Consider the following 24,707-nt stretch of genomic DNA (forward strand, 5'->3'; position numbering starts at 1 on the left):
TAAAAATTGTGATTCCCGTAGTCTGTAATATAAGATTGATAAAAGCATCCCTACATTTTTATGAAAACATGATATGATATGATATGATATGGTATTTGTAACGCGCCTATACACAAGTGTTTCAAGGCGCGACGAGGCAGGGAGGGAGGGAAACAAGGGGAAGACAGACAAACGATCCTACTAGGCCAGGTGTCATTCAGATCGCGCAAGTGCAGAGGTAAGGGGAAAAGGAGGAAGTGCAGGGGGAGGAGGTGGGGGGGAAGTGCAGTACAAGGTAAGTAGCGTAAAAAATAATAAATAATAAATAATAAATAAAAAGGGCCAGCTGGTGGCAAGTGCGAGGTAAGTGCAGAGCAAGTGCTGGGAAGGGGGCTGTAGGGATACAGTGACAGTCCCACAGTGCAGGGGGAGCCAGGGAGGCAGTGCAAGTGGAGAGTGGCTGGGCCCTGGACCGAGGTTGCTGAGAGTGGCCCAGATGCAGGTTTAGTGCTGAATTCAGTGGGGAGTTAAGCAGGATTAGCAGGGGAGAGGGAGAGAGAAGGCAGAAGCGAAGAGGAAGGTTTTGAGGTGCTTCCGGAACCGGAGATGGTTCTCCTCAAGTTTCAGGGAGGCAGGAAGGCTGTTCCAGAGGGAGGCCCCTGCTGCGGAGAGAGATCTACCCCCAGCTCGTTGCTTCGAGAAGCGGCTGACCATGAGGGAGTTGGAGACGGATGAGCGAAGGGCTCGTGAAGGAAGATATTTAGGAAGAGAGAGTTGAAGGTATTTAGGTCCCAGGCCCCAGAAGGCCTTGTGGACAATGCAGAGGGTTTTGAACTTAATCCTCGCAGCCACTGGGAGCCAGTGAAGAGATTTCAGTCCTGGAGAGATACGGTCCCTGGGCTTGAGGCCAAGGACAAGTCTCGCAGTTCTGTTCTGGATAAGTTGCAGAGGGCGGAGAGTGGAGGCAGGCAGATTAAGATAGAGGCTGTTACAGTAGTCCAGCCTAGAGAGAACCAGGGCTCGGGAGACAGTGAGCTTCTGGGGGAAGGAGAGGAAGGGAAGAATACCTCTGAGGAGGTGCATCTTGATAGAGTTGTGGATCCTTGGAACAAGTGGTACTTTATTTTTGAAGTCCATTATATTATTTTTGGTATTGATGATGTTACAATATTTACACAAAATATCTAAGCCTAATGATGTAGTAGGCTAGTATAACCAATATATATGAACGATGGACATGGGGGGGGGGTCATCCAGTAACGTTCTAAGTCCTCTAATGGTTATTTAAGTAGCAGCTGATATGCCATTTGATATTCACCTTAGAAGATAGATTTAGTGAGCTGTTGCAAGATTAGATGATTAGAACTAAATTGTTGTCAGCATTGTACTGTTGTTACCAGTGTATGCACCAGGATCATGACAAAGAATGAAGTATTCCATATTGTACGAACAAGATGACATCTCATTCAAAGATGGCCACCACCGTAACTGGAAGGCTTGTTTGCATTGAGTCTTTTGATGCAGGACGTCACACGGGGTGTGGAAGTCACGTGTTGCATGTCCAACAGTATTTAATGCCGGTACAGGACGTGAGCCTGTTTTCACATCCAGTTCCTGATTCCTGTATCCCGCATTTGTTTCTGCAGTTAAGGCAGATACACAAAGGTTCTCTGCATGCTTTAGGGAATATGTACTTCACAAGACACTGTTGGTCAATAGATGATTAACTATGGGGTATATATATTTTTCTTACACCAGCAGAATGAGAAGGAATATAGTTTGTCTTTCCCTGTGATTTTATTAATCCAGCTACTGATCTGTATTCCTTTGGATAATAGCGAGCGCACTTTCCCTATTTGACCATTACATCCATGCTTCTCCAATGTATATTCATTTAAAATCCTAGTAAAATTATTATGCAGAAATGCTTTTAATTCTTATCTTATGTTTATTCATTTCTCTTGTGTTAAATTTATTTTAATCTCTGTATCTCTAGTCCTTATGAAATTTGAATGATGTATCTGTTAATCTTTTAGAGAAACATAAAACGCCAGAATTTGCTATTTTTAATGAGTTAACAGGCAGAAGAATGCTTTGCACATGTACCAACAGTCTTTCCATTTTGTTCCACAAAATATTGGCAACGTTCTATATTTTTCAACAATTCCCGATCATAAGTCCACCCTTTAGAATTCTCTAATGCACAAGTTGTCACTATTTCAATTACCAAAGACAAATGATAGGATATAGAAACCCCTTAATAATGTATACTTAATGAGATCCAACTATTACCTCTCACAGCTAAATCTATCCTCGAATACTATCTGGAATGGATGCAATAAATATTAATATTCTGTTATAACCACTATTTGAATAGGAATAGATTTGGCACTGTGTTATCTTTAGAGCAAAGCACACATGGTAGGTATGGTATGGTATTTTTTTATTTATATAGCACCTATACACATGTAAGTGTTTAAAAGCGCTGAAGGAGGGTGGGGACATGGGGAATAAACAAACAGTCACTCAGAGCCCTTAAAATTCTGAGATGATAATAGTCTGCACAGGCATAGTAAGTGCATAAGAAGTGCATTTAACAGTTTGAGAGACAGCAAATAGGCCTGGCGGTGATTCTGCAATTTTAACAGTGCAATTAAAGGGTGAAAACAAAGGAGAACAGACAGACGCAAGTACACAGATGGTCACGGGGGGATCAAGTGCACCTGATTGGTTGAGACCGGGGTAAGTGCAGAGAGAGCCACTCTCTATGGTTGATTTCTCAAGTGCATTGAATGTGGGTGGGGTGTAGGACCAAGAGGCAAGTGTGAAAAGAGGACTGGTGGGGCGCCAGGGACCAGTGAGACTCTGAGGTACACCCGGCAGCCAGTCAGCGTGCTGTAAGGAAGAGGAGCGAGAGAGGGAAAAACAGAGAAGTGGGTTAGCAGGGTAGAGAGAGAGCAGGAAGAGGAAAAGAGGAAAGTCTTGAGAAGTTTCCGGCATTAAAGGAGATCCGGCACAAGACGGAGGGCGGCAGGGAGGCTATTCCAGCAGGAGGCACCTGCTGAGGATAAGGATCTCCCTCCAAATCTCAGCTATGATAACCGGCTCACTTGCAGAAGGTTGAAGGTAGATGAGCGAAGGGCTTGTGAGGGACAGTATTGAGGTAGGCAGTGTTGCAGGTAGGTAGGTCTCAGGCATCAGAAAGCCTTGTGAACAATGCAAAGGGTCTTGTATTCGTTCCTTGCAGCCACAGGAAGCTAGTGAAGGGATTTCATCATCAGAGAGATGTGGTCCCTGGTCGTGAGGCCAAGGATAAGTCTTGTGGTTCTGCTCTAGATGAGTTGCAGAGGGCAGGGCAGAAGAAGGGAGGGTGGGGAAGAGGCTGTTGGAATAGTCCAGCCTGGAGAAAACCTATTAGAGTTTTTTTTAGAGATGTCTAAAAAGTGAGTGGAGAAGGAGAGAGTGGAGTCAAAGATGACCCCCAGGTTTCTTGCTTCCCAGGTTGGTGCAGGCACAGGGCCACGGGAGGCAGCCAGAGCGAGAGTGGGAAAGTGGGAGCAGGGGTCCCAATGTGAACAATCTCAGTCTTAGTGGCATTGAGGCAGAGGTCGTTTGCAGCACACCAAGACTGAATAGTGGGCAGACAGTCAGATATGAGCAAAGAGGAGGAGGTGGCTGATTGTACCTTGAAAGATAGCCGCATGTCATCCGCATAGCACTGGAAGTTAGAGGTGAAAGTGGAAATCACACATGCCAGGGCAGCCATATAGAGTTTGAAGAAACAAGGGATAGGTTAGATCCCTGGGGTATGCCACAGGTTGAGAGAGTGATAGTCGAGTGAAAGGCTCTGAGTTACACCTGGAAAGGGCGGTCGGAGAGGAAGGAGGTTAACCACACCAGAGCCTGACCTGTGATTCCCATGGTGTCACGGAAATGTGCTTTCAGGATGTCGTGGTTAACTGTGTCGAAGGCAGAGGGGAGGTCCAGAAGAATGAGGATAGAGGGGGTGTTACTGTCAAGGTTTGAGAGCAGGTCTTCACGGGTGTTCAAAAGAGCAGTTTCCATGCCTCTGGATGCTCTAAAGCCAGATTGATGGTTGTGGAAGCAGCCAATAGATTCAGTGGGAAGGGTCAGCTGAGCGATAGCCATTTTCTCCAGGAGTTTTCCCAAAAAAGGAGTGATGGAGATAGGGGGTAGTTTACTAGAATGGAGGGGTCTGTAGAGGGTTTATTGAGCAGAGGGTGCACAGGGGAGTGCTTCAGGGCAGTTGGGAAAGCACCAGTGGAAAAGGAGAGATTAGAGAGATCAGCCAAGGCTGGGGTGAGGGAGTCAATATTGTCTTTAATTGTTTTGGTGGGGCAGGAATCCATCTGTTTGGATGAAGCCTTCATAGATTGGACTCATCTGATGACCTCGTCCGATGTGACAGGCAAAAGAGAAGAGAGGGAGAGGAGTGGTGCCCATGGGAAGCTCTGGTGTTGGTGTATGCTGTGGTATGTAAGAGAGGGTGGAAAGGCTGTCTTGGGGTTTTGTGGTGAACTGTGCAGCCAGGGTAGAGCGAAGGTCCTGGGTGGGTGTGACAGAAGAAGAGGTTGCTGCAGGATTGTCCAGTTCCTTGCACACTTTGAAAAGTTTGTCTGTGTTGTTTGATGCCGTGGAGATGCTTGGTGCAAATGCAGAGTCAATAATGCCTTTGAAGGAGGCGGCAGGCCAGTTTGTCAGATGGTACCCTCAACACATTCCATTTCTGCTCAGCTGCCCCACACTTGCATTTAAGGGCCGCTGGGTCAGAGTCGTACCAAGGATTGCATTTTTTGGAAGGCTTCAGTTGGACCCTCATGACAGGGGCAGGCATGTCAAGAGAGTTGGAGATAGAGTGATTGAGGTTAGTGAGAACTGTGTCAGGGTGGGAATCAGCTGCAGGAAGGGGTGGAGGAGGCGGAAAAGGCAGCCATTGTCACTTTTTTCGTGGGTCTGGTGACTTTGAAGCCAAGTAGCTGTACAGGATGTATTGCTGCAAGAGGAGAGCTTCTGATATGTTGAGGGAAGAGAGTGGTCAGTCCAAGAGAGGGAGGCAGTGAGAGGGATAGAGAGGGGGATGACAGTAGAAATTAGAGCATCCAAGGTGTGGTCCGCGGATGTTAAGATCACCCATCAGGAGGAGTTCAGAGCAGGAGGGGAGTAGAGAGGAAGCCAGGCCATAATGAGAGAAGACTTTGGGCATAGTGAAAGTCTGCAAACTAGGCACTAAAAGGATGAGTAGGTCTGAGTATGGATGATGAACACAGGTATCCATTCTGGGAAGATAAGCACCACTCCCCCACCTGTCTTCTGAGAGGATCTCTGCAGAGAGGATTTTGTAGCCTTCAAGGAGGAGTGTGTCAAAGCTTGTGAGGGACCTATCCTTGAACCAGGTCTCAGTGATGGCGAGCACATCAAGATACATGTGTTCGAGGAGGTTGCATATGTCATACAAGTTTTTGAGAGTGGGCGTTGAGAGTGGCAATGTGGAGCAGCTTGCTATCTTTGAGGGACTACCTCAGGGGGCACAGGGGACAGTAGTCCCCCCAGAGGGTGGCAAGGAGGTCAGGGGGATAGTGGAGGATAGCAACACATTACCATTTTAGACTTGCACAGAGACATTGAGAATGCTGAAATATGTACCAGGACTTTCAGAAAAGAGACATAAGTGATTGTAATTTTACACTCTACTAGTTGTTATAAAAAGTGTGATTGACAATATTATGAAATGGGAATGTATTCAGGCTAAATGAAATTGCAGCAGAGAAACAAGTTATGAGATTAAAAAGAATAACATCGAGAAGAGATTTCTAGAAATAGGCTATTCGAAAAAAAACATCAGCGAGGCAAAGAAAAGAGCAGATAGCATAAGAACAGATAGCACAGAAAGAGCAACATTTTTTACTCCTAAAGTCAGATCACAAAATGAGGATAACAAGACTAGGATGATTACTCGATTCTCTAGAACTAACAAAATCTAGAACACTTTCAAGAAACATTGGTCCATTGTATTATTGGATGAGGATTTGAGAAATTACACTCCCAGAATTCGTCCACACCAGAGCACCGACTCTGAAAATAAAATGGAATCCTAGCTTTACGAAAAAAAAGAAACAATCCCTACAAAAGGGTGCCCTCATCGGGCTCCCAATAAAGGGCTATTTTAAATGCGTGAACTGTTCTATGTGCAACCATGCACTGAATAATGTACATACTTTGTGATTAAGGACAATCAGAGGTTACCGCTTTAGGACTTAATTAACTACAGAACAAAATATGTTGTTTACATTGTGAGCTGTGCCTGCAATAAACTCTATGTGGGGTCAACTATGCGTGAACTGAGGTTTCCAATTAGATAGAATCTCAAAACGTCCATAATTCTTGACAAAAGACTGCCTTTACAAGAACATTGGGCGTTAGATTTTCAGATGGCCAACAAAAAATAGACCAAGTTCATCATTGTCAAACACATACCGGCGAGTGAACGATGTGGAGACTGTGAACTGACCCTAAAACAGGAAGAGCAAGACGTATATGTAGTCTCAGATGCACCACACATGGCCTAAAGAAGGACAACGAATTACAATGAATTACAAGTATTTCTATAGATGTAATCATTAATCAATATAAGGATAAGAAGTATGACTTTTATTATGTGGGCTAGACAATGGGGAATTAAAGTTAAGGTATAAAGACCAATATATAATCTCTACATTTTATTGATGATGGCTTAGTAAATGATGCACCTTGAGTATCCATGATGGTTGAAGACCTAGCCCAATGTCAGTCCCGATATATATGCAGTTTCATCTGACCAGGTGTTTTCCTTGTTTTTACTGTACCAACAAGTGATCCACAAATGATATGGTCATATTGCACAAACCTATTACATTGCTATTAATGTGCTAATAAGCAAGTGTGAAATCAGTTCTATAATTAATCATGGTGTTATGAAGATCTTGTACTATGGGTGGGATGGTTTGCATGTATCCTACTGTATCACCCAGTGACCTTTAACGCATGAATCAATTCACTTTAAAGATCATTGGCATAGTAAACAGAATCCCGCAAAATTTCATATCTATGGGCCTCTTAGAATGGCATATGCGCTCTACCATCTAAAGGATCACAACATTTCTTTCAGATCACTTTTAAGCAATTCATTTCCAAAACGTATGCATTACCAATACTCTTATACTCTTACATTATCACACTTACATGCACATGTGTGATGGGGAACCAGTAGCGGCCAATAAGGAACAAAACAGGAGGGAGGGGTATGAGTCGAATATCACACCGGACCATATAATGACAAGTTTAAGAGACACGCGGGAACAGTTAAAAACCCAGACTCCATGTCCCAGAATGCCCCACCAATCAACTATCACACCGGACAAAACAAATCTAAGAGACACGAGAGAAAAGACACAAACTACCTATCCCAGAATGCCCCAACGGATACATAATCAAAACAAAGGCCAGAAAATGGGAATAGAAATCAGACAAGGAAGACGAAAAACCACGTTTCCATATAATGGAGGTTCCGGGCAGGCGGAGGTTAAATACAAGACTAACTCCGTGAAGTTGAAGCTGGGAGGAGGTGAATTAGCCTCAGGTGTAAGGAGCCCAGGGCAGGGAACGCCCAACGCTAATTGCTGGGGAGGAGACTCACCGGGGTTAAAAGCATCAGAAAACAGCTCAACTTGTCTCTCGTTTTGCAGGAGTGGAAGGAGGCTGACAGAGTGGACTCGGAATGGTACGAGGACAGTAACCCATATTGGTGGGCGTATTACAGAAAAAAGGAAATCTCACCGGATTGTCCCATACCGGACCTGTAGTCAAATCCGACTGCACAGCAGATGAAGATGCCTGAGTCACAACAGCGTAAAAAGGAAAGTTTGGTTATATACTGAATTCCAGCCCGAATCCAGTGTGGAACGGCTTGCTCCGAGCACCTGCAGCAGAGCTTGAATAAGAAGGCTCTGAACCATTCAGGCGTGTGGAGTAAAAGTGCTCGAGTTCTGAATACATGATACTTTAAGAAGAGGAGTTTTCATCCAGAGGTTTTCAAGGTACAAACGGCTGTTCTCGAACAAAGAAAGGCTGACATTCCTGTGTTCTCCATGTTTTGAACTGCATTCATTTTTGGACAAGCAATATTGCAATCCTTGAGTTTGTTTTGTTTCGAGCAGCCTGGAAGACCCTTTTTCTTGTGTTTTCGATATGAACTTTAAGTGAAGTTAATTGGCTAAGGAGAAGACGGGTTGCACATAACCATTTAACCGTTGGTGAGCTGTAAGAATACAATGCTATTGGTTAACTACCTTCTTGTCTCTGGCTCACTACTTTACAACATGTGACAAGTTATTAGTTAATTTGGGCTTGACATTAGGAACTTGGACATTGCATGAAATACGAGCCAGCATACGTAGTTACATTTCTAAACAACTGCAAGCGAAGGAAATGTGATGACGTGATGAAACGGATGACATCATCACGTTCCAACACTTCACACTGTAATGCTGTAAACAATGTTTCCAAAATGGTAGCGGCCATCCAACACGAGGAAACATTGCCCCATTTTGTGAAACAAATGAATCATCATTGGGTACGTTTACCATAATGTCACCGACCTGAAAGCTCAAACGTAAAAGTTATTACTATTTGTTTAGAATGGAAGCAATTGAAATTTTCTTTACTCATAGATAATACGGCTGGAAATTTTACTGAATTAGAAATATTGAAGAGGAGTTAGATTACCTATCTGGACGGCATCAAGTCCATAGAACTAATACAAGGTACCAAGCACATTTGAATATCTGGGGTTAAAGACAAATATATATTTGGACATTTTGTGGAATGGATTTTATATATGTTTAACAACATATAGAGTGGAAACAACTTTATTATTGTTTACCAAGGTTTATAGTGATAATTTCGAAAACAATAATGTCGAAAGTCATTATTTCGAAAAAAAAATGTCAAAAAAAATGTCAAATTTTTTTTTCAATACGTTTTTTTTACGAAATGGGGGGTTCTCCCCTAACCCCCCTTTTTATTTTTTTTTTTGTTTTACCCATTTTTTTTTACTCCCGGTCCCCAAAATAAATATATAATTTAAAAAAACGGAATTCGACATTTTTTTTTTCGACATTTTTGTCATTCGACATTATTTTTTCGAAATTATCACTGACCACCGTTTACCAATAGATAATACCTATGGTGTAACCTGTTTGAACAGGAAGAGTGACAGACAATATATTTGGATGGTACCAAATATATACAGTTGATATAAGGTACTGTGAAAAACCAAAGGGTGTCTCACCCGCTAGTCCCCGGGGATCTCTCTCTCTCTGGTAGCCAGGGAACGGATCCAGACCCTGGGGGTGGACCAGTGCAGGAGGATCACCTGGGTGAGGGGTATTCAGTGAGTGGGGGTGTGGTAGCCAATGGTTAGGTGCAGTATTCACCCCTTTTTTATTCATCTACCCCATCCTATTTTATAGTATTTTCTGAAGTCCCAACCCCCCTTTTTCACAAACACTGGGCAGAGGAAGAAGATGACTGAGAGCAACCAGACTGCCTCTCTCCCATCGTACTGGACATGTCCTGTTAAACGGGACAGGCAAAGTCAGGCACTTTACACTAAATGCATACACCTGATATCAGGTAGCCCTCCTGACACAAATAAAAGGCAACAACTAAAGACACACTTTAAGCAAGATGGAACATGAGCACTAGCAGAACTTCTGGGATGAGGGCACACCTACTGGAGCAGAGCAACGGGCCAAGGGACGAGAACAATGGACCGAAAACCCCAAGGGTTCCCTACTGGAGGTCATTGCCTCGGACAGGCCGCAAAAGACAATTGGAGAAGGCGAGATATGATAAGTGAAGATTGTATTATGTTACAAGGATGCCAGGGACCTTCCTGGGTGAAAGGCAGAGTTGCGGAGGCGAGACCAAGTCTGTGGTAGCAACTAGCACTCAAAACTAAAATAAAATGAATGAAGTAGCAACATTGTATCATAAGTGAAGGCTGCATGCGTGTGGATAAGACGCAAAGGAAGGAAGACCCGTGAACGAACTTTGAAGTAAAAATCAGCTGCGAGATCAGCAATACTAAGTAACAGAATGGTCCGGCAAAAGGAAGTAGCCCATTCAAAAGTCTTAGTGAAAGGTATATTGTTTTGAAGATAGAAAACCAGCGAGAGCAAATTGAGTGAAAATAACAGTGAACTTTGAGTTGAAGTGGTCCTGCATTGGTCTGTTAAAAGTGCCATGCACATTCGAAAGTCTTTGAAAGTGGTCTGAGCCCGATTGAGGGAGACCCGAAGTATGGTGAACTTGGGGAAGGAAGCCCCTTGCAACTTTGTGTTGGACTCTGACGTAAAGGTTCAAGCTCGGCAGAGAGGGGCCTTTGTGAACTGTGTGTTGTAAGGTCTGACCATGAAAGAAGGGGACCTTTCTGAACTTTACGTTGGAAATACAATTTTGAGAAGTCGAGAAAAGACTTTAACATGGAAGGCCAGACAGGCATCAATCAACGGTTTGGAACTGCTTAGAGTGTTACAAACCAAGTGTGTCATCCTGCCTACAGGGACAGCCTTACTTTGTGAGATGTAACGTGAGGAGGAGAGCTGGTCCAACTAACAGTATTATTTTGAACGCTGATTTTTACTTTTACCTACATTTCTTCTTTTACACTTTTGGTATAAGGGATAGGGCAGGCATTAGGTTGTGTTTGCGTAGGCCATTTTGATTTGACTGACGCCACTAGGACTATTTACTTTATCGCTTGATGGTCGAGACTACTCCCATCTTAGTTATAGTGCAAATTAGTAGTTTCTCCGACCGCAATATTTTCAATAAAGGTTTTACAAATTGTATCCATTGTGTCAGTGTCATACTTGTGATACCATCCCTTCCCTACAGTACTTAGTACTTAGGAATATTTTGAGTGGATTACATTGACAGATTTTATTACGGTATATGCATATATATATATAAGAATGATACAGGGACTTTTCGTGTTGTAGGTGAAAAACCTGATATAGATCACCTAGGTGTTCTATCACTCAGCCAGAAGAATGGACCTAAGAGAGAAACAGCCAGCAAAACAGTCACCACAAATCGATTGGTAAGAGTATGACTGAATGATTTCCAATTTGCAAATATTATCTATTTGCGTAGGATGTTTAATCATGCCACTAGAGGTTGATAGAGAGCACAACACGTGAAAAATGTAAACATCGATGCAAGATGGACAGAGGAGGATTGATGCTCATAGGGAGATATAGGGTGACAGTGACCATGATGCAATCAATATGCGATGACTGGGCACAAGGTTTCGGTAAATCGTGCATTATATTTATTAAAGGTGTGACATAAAATGCTAATAGAGATAAGATTAACAATTTGAAAACAGACATTTCCTGGTTTCCAACTGTTTATTTTTAATTTATTTTTTTACTTTTTTTTAAACTTTTTTGAAACTTTTTTTTTTTTAAACTTTGGTTTTATTGGTAATTTTTCAGAAAAAGAAACAATGACAGCACCGGGAGCAGTATGAGTATCACATTAACATCATCATCGAACCCCGGTAGTCTCCCTCCCACCCTCTCCCCCCTCACTCCCCTCCCCAACTCCACCCCTCCCCCCAGATCAGAGTTCCATCGTAAAACCAATTGCAGGAGTCGTCATCCATACTCGAAGTTCAGTGCTTTGGGGCCATGCTATGCATTCCCTTAAATGCTGGCTTAGATGGATCCGCTGTCTCCCGGGCCGTGGGTTACCCCATTGATCTTGAGTGGTTCCCTCCGGGCTCCATAGCCCCCCCGCCCGTGTTGTCCACGTAGTGTCAATGCGCCTCCCATCCCCATGCCTGGTAAACCCAATACCAATTTGCCTGGAAGGTGCTCGATTCGTTGTTTACCATGGCTGTCAGTTTGTCCATGAGGAACATGTTTTTCAGTTTTTTTAGCCAGTCTTCCTTGGAGGGGGTCTCCGGACTTTTCCACCTCTGCGCTAGGGCCACCCTTCCTGCTCGCAACATGGTCTCCCACATTCTTGGGTACCTATGTATTTCTGCCTCCTCCGGTGGGAAGCCCAACAACATCGTCAGTGGATTAAGTGAGGGAAGTTCTTCGGTGACCTCCGCCATGCATCCCCGTACCTTCTCCCAGAACCCCTGTACCTTAGGGCAGGACCACCACATGTGACCCCTCGTCCCCACTAGGCCACATCCTCTTGGGCAACTGGGGGATACCCCCGGGAACATCTTGGATAACTTAGATGGGTCCCTATGCCATCCCTGTAAAATCTTGAAGTTATGCTCCATGTCCGACGTGAACAGGCTCCCATGGAAGGCTATTTTAAACACCCTGGACCATGCGTCTTCCGAGAGGGCCTCTCCTGCCAGGTCATTCCAGAACCCACGAAACCCTCTCCTCCCTTCCAAGTTGACGGTGTTCAATATTTGATACATTTTGGATACTACCCCCTTCCTCGTCGTGGCCATGTCCAATAACTTTTCAAAGGGGGTCAGCTGTCTCCTCAGATTCAGGCCCCAAGTCTGGTCACAGAGGATGCCCTTCAGGCGCAAATATTCAAAGACTGAAAGAGACCCCCGCCCAAGTGCTTCTCGCAGCTCCTCGTATTCAAGGAACTCGCCCTCCTTGAACAGCTGCCCCGCCCATTCCAGCCCCCCATCCGACCAGGATTGGGCATTCCTGAATCCCCTGCTACCTAGTTTGAGTGGGTGGCCCCAGAGCGAAGACATCGGGGAGGGCTAGGACGTGAGGTGCGCAGTCGTGGGTCCCTCCTTCCAAATCGACCAGAGTATTCCCAGGGTTGGGTGGGTCTGCAATTTATTTGGGATGTGTTTACGCGGCAGCCACAAAAGGTCGCGTAATTTCAGAGGGTGGGCATCCATGTCCTCCAGATAAGACCAATAGGTGCCCATCCCCTCCCTCATGTGTTCCAACAAGACCCTTAGCTGGGCGGCCCGGTGGTAGAGAAGGAAGTCCAGCAGCCCAAAACCACCCTCCTCCCTAGGTAACGTTAGAATGGCCTTCCCTATCCTCGGGTTCCTGCCTTGCCAAACAAACTCTCGGACTGCCCTCTGTAGGTCTCGGAACATCTGGTCGGGGACCCCTGTTGGGAGTGCCGTGGATAGGTACAGCAGTCTTGGGAGGATGTTCATTTTCACTGCTGTCATGCGCCCGTACAAAGACAGGATCATACCTCCCCACCTCCTCAGGTCTGACTTTATCTCTGCTATAATGGTCCCATAATTCGCCGAAGCCAGTTTGGAAAGATCCCTTGTGAGGAGCACACCCAAGTACCTGATGGAGTCTTTCCCTACGACAATGCCCGCACATCCATCCCGGTGGTCTAGCCCCGGGTCCCGAGCCCTCATTGGGAGTAACACTGATTTTGATGCGTTTATTTTTAGCCCTGAGAATTGCCCAAAGGTCGTCATCAGGGCCAGGAGGGGGGGAGCGAGGTGACGGGCTCCACCAGGTATGCAAGAATATCGTCAGCAAACAGGGAGAGCTTGAACTCCACCTCTCCTCTTTTAATCCCTTTGATGTTGGGGTGAGCTCGGACGGCTATGGCCAAAGGCTCCATTGTCAGGACATATATTAAAGGGGAGAGTGGGCATCCCTGTCGTGTCCCCCGTGTGAGGGAAAATGAGTTGGAAAGTTCTCCGTTTACCTGTACTCTCGCCGTTGGGGCCCCGTATAGATCGGAAACCCAATTCCTGATGTGAGCCCCGCAGCCCATCCGACGGAGGAAGAGTTGCATGTACCTCCACTCCACCCTGTCTAAAGCTTTCTCTGAGTCCAGGGAGAGCAGACTTGTGTCTAGATCTGATTCTTGGACATGGTGGATTAGGTCTATCATCTTCCTGATGTTATCAGAGCGTTGCCTGCCCCCTATGAATCCCACTTGATCCCCGTGAACCAGCTTGGGCATTATCCCATCCATCCGTTTGCCTATCACCTTGACCAGGATCTTTACATCTATATTGAGGAGGGAGATCGGGCGATATGAGGAGCATTCAGTGGGGTCTTTGCCCTCTTTGGGCAGGACCACAATTATGGCCCTCATCATGGTCTCCGGCAGAGAGCCCCCCTCTAGCACACCGTTAAACACCCTCACCAAGTGAGGGGCTAGGATAGCCTGAAACCTCTTATAGAAGTATACGGAGAAGCCGTCTTCCCCCGGGGACGTTCCCACCTTCATCCCGCTGATCGCGTGCTTCACCTCCTCTTCCGTCACCCGGCCCTCTAGCCCCTCCGCCAATTCACCTGTCAGGGATGGGACCTGGATGGAGTCCAGGAAACCCTCTATCTGAGTGTCATCACCGTCATATTCTGACGAGTATAACTTTTCATAGTAACGGCGAAAGGATGCTCCAATGTTAGGGGTGTCGAGATCTAATGATCCCTGATCATTCTTCACTGCCTTCACCGTTCTGTTCCTTTGAATCTCTCTGAGTTTCCAGGCGAGGATTTTGTAAGCTCTGTCCCCCTTCTCATAATATTTCTGTTTCACTAGCTGGAGGCTCCGTTCGGTCTTATGTAACAGGAGGTCTTTCAACTGGAGGTTATAGTTTTCCAGGGTAGCAATCTGCTCTCTTGCCAGGTGAGCCTGCGGGAGGTCACCCGGTTGGAGTTGGGCTATCTTTTCCCTCAGGGATTTTTCCTGGGCCTCCCTCTCCCTCTTTTTCTGGGCTCCTATTCTAATGAGGACGCTGCGTAAGGTCGCCTTAAAGGCATCCCACAGGACGTGTGTGCCCACCTCGCTGTTGTAGTTTAACTCGAAATACTTTGAGATGGCGTCCTGCACCTCCTGTACTAGAACTTCGTCTTTCAGCAGGGAGTCATTACACTTCCATCGCCCTCTACTGCCACTCCGCCATCCCCCTAATATTGTGGTACGGACCAAGTCGTGATCGGACCAGGGAACCGGGTCAACCCTGTGGCCAGAGACATGGGGGAGAAGGGGTTCATCTACCAGTATATAGTCTATACGGGAGTATGATGTTTGGATTGCTGAGTAGTAGGTGAAGGAGGGGAGGCCTGTCCTGGGAGTCGGATGGTGTCCACCAGGCCTAGCTCCGCGTTGGCCCTCTGGAATGTACGGGCCATGGTTTCATCTGCGGCACTAGTGAGCTGCGGTCCCAAGCGTTTCCTATCCGCGGTTGGGTCTAGGACCATATTGAAATCCCCCCCCACCACCAACATCCCGTGAACAAACAATTTCAATTTGTACTTCACTCCCTCCCAGAATTGGGCCTGGCCCTCATTAGGGCCGTACACAACTGCCAGAGTCAAGGGGGAACCCCGCAAAAAGCCCTTGCCAGCAGATATCGGCCATCTGGGTACTTCACCGTGGTTTCTACTTCAAAGCCAATGTCCCTTGCTAATAGTATGGCTACCCCTCTTTTCTTGGTTCTGTGGGATGCACTGAGGACCTCCCCGATCCCGTCCCCTTGCATTTTCGGTTCCTTCCCCCGGGCCCAGTGTGTTTCCTGAAGAAAGAGTAGGTCAAGCTTTGCCCTCCTAAATTCCCTGCAGACCAAGGATCTCTTAGTTGGGGTGTTTAACCCCCGCACATTAAGGGAACCCACGCCTAGGGCGGGCAGATCCTCAGCCATTGTCAATGATCAACATCTTACTGTGTAGCTGGCTCGTGGCACTTTTCCTTTCCTGCTCCTTTTGTGTTACAACCTGATCTCCCTTACCCTCTCCCCCCGCCCCCCAGGTGGGCCTTAAACCTGTCCCCAACTGCCCCCTGGTCCCCCCCCGAACTGAACAACCCCAACTGTTCCTTCACCCCCCACCCCCAACCCGGCGTCCAGCCAAATAGTTTCACCATTGCTGGTAATTGGCCGGACCACCAGCCTACCACCTCCGGCTGGGCTAATGTCGGAAAATACTCCTCCTTGAGCCTCCCCTTATGTCCCCCCCACCCCCTCACCGGGCCCCCTCCTCTAGGTAACCGACCTACTTGCTGTTCTGGGAGGCCCCTTCCGTCCGTAGGCCCCGTAGTCCTGGAAGACTACTCGTCCTTGTGCCGGGCCGGACGTTTGTGATCGTGAGTTGAGTTCTTTGCTTGGTATCCCTGTACCCTTTCGTACTTCCAGGCTACCTCGGGCTCAACCGGCCCGCTTCTCCCTGGCCGGGGTCGGCGTCTTCCCTGTCCGTCGCCGGAGACGGCGGGTTCAGTTTCTTAAATTTCCGTGGACCCGTCTTCTTTCTCCTCTCTCCTTGTGACCTGCGTTCCCGGGCTCCTTCCGCTGCAAATCCCGCGGGTTCTCTCCGAGGGGCCGGGTCCGACACATACCCTTGAATGGCTTCCCTTATGTCCTCCTCTGTAATCAGGGTCGACCATTGGCCCTCGTACTCTAGAGGGAGAAGGGGTACCCCCATCTATAGCGCACCCCCTTCTCTTTTAGCATTTGTGTCAGGTGGCGGCACATCCTGCGTTTGGCCAGCGTGTATGAAGAGAGGTCCTAGAAAATGGACACTTGTGCGTTGTTGTAGGTTATTTCCTGTGTCTTTCTGGCCTCCTCCAGAACCTTCGCTTTCTCGGTGTAGTAATGAAAGCGGACCAGGATTGACCGGGGGCCCCCAGCTCTGCCTCCCTCTCTGTGGACCCGGTCGAACGTTGGTTCAGTCGTCATCTCGTCCGAGAAAAGAAGGGTGATAATGTCCCTCACTGTCCGGTTCAGTTCTCTTTCTGTTTCTCCCTCCGACTCCGGGACCCCAAAAATTCTGAGGTTGTTCCTCCGTTCCCTATTTTCGAAGTCGTCCATTTGCCTGGCCCTCTCCTCGTCCCTTTTTTCTAGCGCAGCTATTCTCATGGACATGTCCATCTCTTGGGTCGTTGTTGAGGACTGGTTGGTCTCCAGCTCCATCAGTCTGTCCTCGACCTTGTCCACCCTGCGGTCCATGTTCTCCATTTTCTGGGCAACGTCCGCCCGCATAACTCTGATCTCCTGCAGGACCGAGGCAAAGCCCTTTTCCATTGTAAGGGTGGGCGGGGGCGAGGTCTCGGGCTGGGACATTCCAGTCATCAGATCCAGGCCGCTAATCTCCCTTCTGGCATCTTGGTAGCGATACTCCTAGAGGGTTTGGTGCCAGCTCATCCGATCTCCCTATCTCTCCCACCGGTCGGTAGTCTTTGGGGGCCAAGAGCGATGAGCCTGCTGGGAGACCGCCCTTCGGGCGAAAAACCCACTCCGTGTGGGGCTGTCTTTGAGCGGGCACACGCCCCACCAGTCCCCGGCGGGGGCCTCACACTCTCTACACGCCCTTTTTCCTGCTGCTTGTGGTCATCTGTCCCTGTGACGGGAGTGGATATCAAATTTATGATCTGGTGAAGGTCCAGGCCAGGCCCCCGGGGATGGGGGGCGCAGCGTCCACGGCGTGCTGGTCAGGCCGAGTTTTCTTCTGAGTTCGTCTCCAGGCGGGCACTCGCCCTGGGACGGAGTCCACTGGCCACTACCTGTATATGTCTCACGCCTTCTTCACCGGGCTCGCCCCGCTGCTGTCCGCAGTACACCGCTCCGATAGCCCTTGCCAGGGTCCGTTGGTCGGGGTCCTGGCGCTCCTGTTTTTTCGACTCCGTTATCTGGCCCTCGGGTCAAGTGGGCTGTCTCACCTCTGGCTGGATTGGATGGTACCCTCCCCCCGAGCCGCAAGGCCCCGACGGTGGAGTCCCCGCCGAAGCGCTGGCATGCTCTATGATCGGGGTAGAGTGGCAGGGCCTCCCGCGGGTTCTCTCTTTGGGCCGCGGGGCCCCATTCTTAGGCGTCCGAGGGTCTTTCAGCGTCGCTCTTTCGCCCTGGGGAGGTCTCCAGGGGTTCACCGCCACTGAGAACCGCAGCTGTTTCAAGGGTGGCTGCGGGGGGGCTCAATCCCTCAATATGGCCCAGTTTCGGCGGGAGCAGCGTCTTCAGGCGGCCATCGCCTGTGCGCCCCCTGGTGGCCTCCGGTTTCCAACTGTTTTTTGTTTTCTCCTTTGCTCTTAGATTTGATATACACAAGAGGAGAGTGGATAAAGATTGGATCTATTTTTCATGTTTAATGTGTAGTTTATACTTTTGGCAAATAAAGGATCATGAATGCAAAGAAAAAGCCAGAAGTCGGCGAAACATTGGCACGTGCACCAATGAGCGAATGTTGACATAAAGGGCAGAAAGTGTTTTGAAGACATTCATTGTTTTGGTTTGGTATATTATTTTAAATGTAATGTTGAAAATTGTATAACAACTTCTTGCTGAGTGCAAGGTACTTTGGGTTCGAACAATATCAACCGATGAATGTATTGTTGGAAATAGTATTGATTGAAATTAATGAATTACATTCATGGTTTCATATAGCTTTTAACCACGCACATCTATATCCTGGTATTTTTAAGTTTGGTTTTAAACAAAGTTGTCAAAACTCCATCAGATTGTTAAACCTCCTTCCATCAATTCAAAATTCCCAGAAATTAAGTAAAAATAAGAAATCCATCAATCCTCTAGTTCATCTCCACCAGCATGCCAGTGTCCCACAGGTGGTTGCTGTATTATTTTACCTAGTGGGTTTACATCTCCCTTCTGTTGCATAATGTATATCCACAACAAGATGGTTACTAATCTTCTTCAATGACATAGTCTGCTCATTGCATCTTTCTTCTGTTTTCTGATGATTCTTTCATGAACACTTACATCTTTTGCAAAGCGTGTTATCTTTCAGGAGTGTCCGGTACAGATTGCGATGGGTTCTCTGTCAATTCTGAACCCTTCTGCTGTTTGACAACGAATTCATTCCGTTCTTGCAGATTGTCTGAGGCCATATGCAGCTCTGTAATTGTGGAATACGAATCTACTACTGCTCAAATGATTTAGAGTCCTTTTAATGTGATTTAAAGATGTGTCCTATTGAATCAGTACTTTAACCTTAGGGGCCTGAATATCCTCTCTAAAGCGAGCATGTTTTTGACTCTTCTGTTGTTCTTGTTCCACACAAATAACCACCTCCTCCTTTCCAGTCCAGGGTTTTGTAGCAGCCACACTGGCCTGTAGCTCTATCTGCATATGCCTTCCATCCTCTGTCATTTCAGGCAAAACAGCGGAGCATAGACCTGGGACATGAAACAGCGCAAACCACAGGGTTCTAAACCGAATGTAAGGAAATGATTTGGCTCTCATTCCATTGTCGTGGGAATGGCATTCACTTTTGCATTCTCGTTTGAAATTTTAACTGGGTCGCTTTTCATTATCACCCTTCCAATAAATCATGAACAATGCTTAAATGTGCAAAAGTACCATTTTTTATTGCAACGTAATAGTACTCTGTGCACCCAAAGAATATCTTAGTCATGCAGTTTAGTTTTAAAATTGGCTACACATACATATACTTCAGTTTGAGAGCAATCCGTGAGGCAAACAAATCATATGTGGAGTCAATAATTCAGAGGCAGCTGTGTTCAACATTGCTTGGAAAGTTATGATGAGCTTTTCATGCTAATTAAAACCTTATGAACAACTGTGGAGCAATCACAACTCTCCATATTCCGGTGCATTACAACAGTGTGCGGACAAAGACATTTGACTTCATCTTGCTGTATCTACATAATAGCCCTAACCTCTTCTGACCTGTGTTCTCACTCCCATGCACGTCCCTGCGGGGACTCTCCTTCAACTGACCCATGCTCTGCCTACAGAAGTTCTGAGCCCATGAATTGGTCAACAACTGACCTGAGTCACCTGGTCCTGACCTTGTTATTTTTGTTATCTAGATTTCATGCTGTCATTGCTGGGAATGTTCCCTTTCCAGCAAAACCCTGTAACATTGATGCCTAAACTTTGGTGTCAACAGGAAATTGTATTGGATTTATAGCAAAGTGGAATGGAAAGAGAGACTTCTGCACCTCTTGATATGATATGATATGATATGATATGATATGGCGTTTATAACGCGCCTATACACTAGTGTTTCAAGGTGCGACGAGGCAAAGGGAGGGTGAACAGATGAAAGACAAAGACAACGATCTTACTAGGCCAGGTGACAATGAGATCACGCAAGTGCAGAGGAAGGTGGAAGGGGAAAAGTGCAGGGGGCAAGGGGGAGGGGGCAGTGCAGTACATGGGATCGACAGTAAGAAATAAATAGAATAAAAAAGAGCAATAAATAAAAGGTGCAGCTAGCAGGTGGCAAGTGCAAGGCTAAGTGCAGACAACAGGTGTCAGGTGCTCGTAGCGGACTGTAGGGATACAGAAAACAGTCCCCAAGTGTGGGAGTTGTCAGGGAGGCATTGCAGTTGTGCAACTGGTGGGGGAGGTGACCTGGGCCCGAGATCAGACGGTCGCAAGGTGACCAGTGCAGTTTCAGTTTCAGCCAGGATTTCAGCAAGGGAGAGGAGGAGAGAAAGCAGAAGCAAAGTGGAAGGTCTTGAGATGCTTCCAGAACCGCGGATGGTTCTCTTGAAGTTTCAAGGAGGCAGGGAGGCTGTTCCAGAGGTAGACCCCAGCCGAAGAAAGAGATATACCACCAACTCGTTGTTTGGAGAAGCGACTGACCCTGAGGGAGTTGGAGGCGGATGAGTGAAGAGCTCGAGAAGGAAGATATTTAGGAAGAGAGAGTGAAGGTATTGAGGCCCCAGGCCCCAGAAATTCTTAGTGATTTCATTTGCACGAGGCATCACCATAATTGAAGCAGGTTATGCTGCAGCCCCTTTAGTTCTGACTTAATGAAATCCTTTTTATTTTTATTGTCAACAGAATGAATGCTTTCTTTTTGGCGTCCCCTTCTCGCTAGCACCCAAGGCAGCAGCATGCTTTGCCTAGTGCCCTGATAATTCAACAAGGAATGGCTAACCATAAAGGACTAGGAATTTCAGGGTAAGGCTCCGGCCTAAAAGCATCACAGAAATATGTCATAGCTTCCTTCTGAGTAAAATATCTTCTCACTTCCAAAAAATCTCACATATTTTCCTCGCTAAATATGTGCACCCATGATTTAGGGTACAGTGACCTTTTATAGTTGACTTTAGAAAAAAGTATGGACGAGTTTGAAGAAATGAAGCAAGAACCTGATGATCACTTTAGTCAAATAACTTTGAAGGGATCTCTACACATATTTTCTAAACATCGAAGAAACTATCGAGCAGTTGCACCCCAGGGATGTGTTATTTATTCTGGTATTTATAGTCAACCATTAAAGGCAGGGGAATAATGCCACAATGGTAAACTTTTCGCCTAGCATATTTCTATAAGGATGTATTTGTGTGAGTACCTTTCTATGGTTTGTGCACTTTTCAAATTATCTTTATAAAACAGACGTGGGCATTAGAGGGGAAAGGATGAGAAGGTAAGTAAGCCATGAATATTTGCCCAGCATGTTGTGGAAAATATTGCAGTCCAGGAGACTGGAGAAATGGGTCTCATTCATGGAACGTTTTCCTATGGGATTGTGCCATTATAAAACACTTCCATGAATCAGGCCCATTATTTTCCCTTCTTGTGCCATGGTGGTTCCTCCCATGGGTGGCCACCCTTAATAAAAAAAAACCTCTGCTGTTGAAGTGCCACCTGCTCTCCAGAAGTGGGCATGCCGCTGCTGGCCCAAAACTGTCCTGCCACCATGGCCGACCAGGTTCTGATGGGGTGGGATGGCAGAAAAAGACATGTTTGTGGCTCGGCTTGCGTTGGGCTCTTAGAGCCAGGCTCGACCCCTTGGCTCAGCTCTGGTTCGACCCCACCAATGAATTCACAGGGTCCCCCACCTCAATGTGTGTTGCTGTGTCTCTCACCAGCTTTGTGCGCTCTCCCTTGCTGCTCCCTGTACTCCGTGCCACAAGCGGTGTAATGTGGTGATGCGGCACAGAGGGTACAGACGCCGCAGGCATGTCACTACACCCAGGATTGGAAAACTGTATTTCCGACATAGGGCATCTAGTACTTCGATAATTAATAGTTAAACATTTTACAATCATAATGGTTTGTGTTGAAAAGAAATGCCTTTTCTATCATGCACAGTATGTACAGCTTACCCAAATAATGGGCAAGCTCTCAATTTATTTTATTTAAACTGCATTTCCTTTATCATATACTGCTCACATTTGGTACAAAATGCACACAAATAACACAAAGGATATGCATATATCCCTTCACACGAGCGAGGGCGCAAGATATTTCACATTCTAAAACAACAAATAAAATTCAAAACAATGTGCATTACGCACAGAGAAGTACACAGCAAAGGCGCTGAGTTCCTAAGAGACAAATTGCGCCTACATCAACCAACAAGATTGCTCAGATCAAGCATGGACATCCGCCTGGAACCGAAGCCCTACAACAAAAGAAAACTAGGAGGATCCTCCTTCTCTCACCTAGCCCCGAAAACTTGGAACGACCTCCCAAAGTACGTACGTAACACAAGAAGCCACCTATTATTCAGGAAATTACTCAAAACATGGTTCTTCATGTCATAACTAGAGAGACTGGCCACTACCCTATCCACTCTTCAGAATGAACCTTATCACCCACCTTAATCTATACGAAGATTAATCCCCTTTAACTTTATACTACATGGCACTCCACCCCTAGAGTGTAAACTTGTGTATATTACTATGTAAATAAATCTCCCTGTACATTTACTTTTTATGCATACCACTGCATACCTCTGCACATTACAATGTAAATAACTTTGCTGAAATCTTGTAACGACACATTCTGAGCTCTAACGTTCGTGTATCTCACTTGTCAATGTATACTGTTTACCATTATGTAACTTTGTAAGCTTTGCATATCCTTGCTGCGCCCTGCTACCTTCAGGTCCGGTGCGCTTTACAAATTCAATAAACAAATAAACAGGGGCACCGAGATAACTAAAAACATCAATGAGCGTAGAGCGACCGCGATACACACCAATCAATCAATGGGAAAAGCTGAGGTAAATATCCCACAACATACCAAAGGACCAAACGGGAGACAGTCGCAATATGACCAAAGACAGCCAACTAAGACAAAGACTAGAACGAATCATCAAGAGGACCAGGACCTTAACTATTACCTTCCCCAACAGCCCTAAGGACAAAACATAGAGAGGGAAAGGAAGCACTGCACCATGGGCCCCAAGGCAATGGGTGAGAAACAGAATGTTTCATCACTACACACGGTCCACCAATACAAAGCAGGAAACAATGCCCCACCACATAAACTACAACTAAACAGTCCCGAGGATTTTCAACCCACGGAAACCAAAGAACCAGTCAGGACAGAAGGATACGAACGTCTGAATACACAAGCTCACCAGGACGGATCCTCTAGGACAACACATCAACACGACCCCGACCCTGAACCATTAAAAGCCTCAACCGACAAAGGTCACACTAGATCACCGGAGAATAGATATCACCCACCCGGCCCCACACCTGAAGATCAGGTTCAGACGCACCCACCAATCCAAACTACACTTAATAGGATACAGTCAGATCAGCGCAACACCACCAAAGCGAGTCGGCCCACGAGGAACCAGCAACATCCCAACCAACAGGAATACAACTCTAACAGAACCATAAGTACCTAAATCAGGATACAGATCCCACTAACCCAACCCTCAATCTTCTGCATACCTAAACCCACACAAATCCACACAACCATCTTTCTCCCAGCCATTCGCATCGCACTTCACCACATGGCACCAACAACACATAAACTTCACCAACTGCACTCGAGGCCTTTGCCCGATCCGAGACTAGCACCAAAGCCCAGCACTCGGTGTATACCGAGCTGAAGCTGCCAACAGCACACCACTTCTCCCACTCTCCTTCTCCCCTCTTCCCGACTTACCCTACCCACCCTTCTTGTTTACAGATCCCCCAGAGCGCCTGGGGACCAATTCTGTTGGTGACGGTGCGCTATACAAGTACCGTTAACATAACATAACATAATTTTCTAAGATGGTTGTAAGAAAAAAAGTTCTAATATTGTAACTGCAATAAGTTGCAAAATGTAAACATGGAACGTTGAAAAAAATTAGCATCTAGCAATCACATCTCCAAATGAAAAGTGTGTTTAAAAAATGTCCTAAATTGTAAACAGCATGTACATTCTATGCAATAATTATTTAGAGCTCTACTTGACTTCACATATCTTGGGAATCAAAATGTACAAACCCTGCTTAACAGGAAGTGGGAAGGGGTACTTTTTTGAAGGGACTTTCCTATCCTTGTAGGTTCCCTTATCTCTGTAGAGTATCTTGTGGTAAGAAATGTGCATTGCATAATGAAACAATCTTTTCTGTCTGTTTGAGGACGCATGTTAAAGAAGCATGTTCTTAGATTAATAGGGTAGCATATACTCGGAGCAACCACTATTGAAATTATATTTTGGTTTTGCCCCACTTGTCCAGATGTAAGTAAGGATTGCAAAGGTTCAAGTCCTATTTTGTGCCTGTTCTGCACAACAACCATATTTGTACCACCTCAGACTGCCGTAGGAAGGGAGCAGCTGTGCTATATCTCATACACTCTACGTTGTGATGTGAGCATATATGGGCTCAGATGTGGTCAGGCTTTGATGCCTTATGCCACACGGTGACAGAATGCCATCTGTGAGGGCAGAATAGCCTGAGTTGTATTATTTTTAATAATAGAATTGCACAGGTCAGATGTATGTATGAAATAGATTTGTAATACAC

Source organism: Ambystoma mexicanum, chromosome 7q, assembly GCF_040938575.1.
Source record: "Ambystoma mexicanum isolate Mex_15411 chromosome 7q, UKY_AmexF1_1, whole genome shotgun sequence".
In the NCBI taxonomy this organism is placed as follows: Eukaryota; Metazoa; Chordata; class Amphibia; order Caudata; family Ambystomatidae; genus Ambystoma; species Ambystoma mexicanum.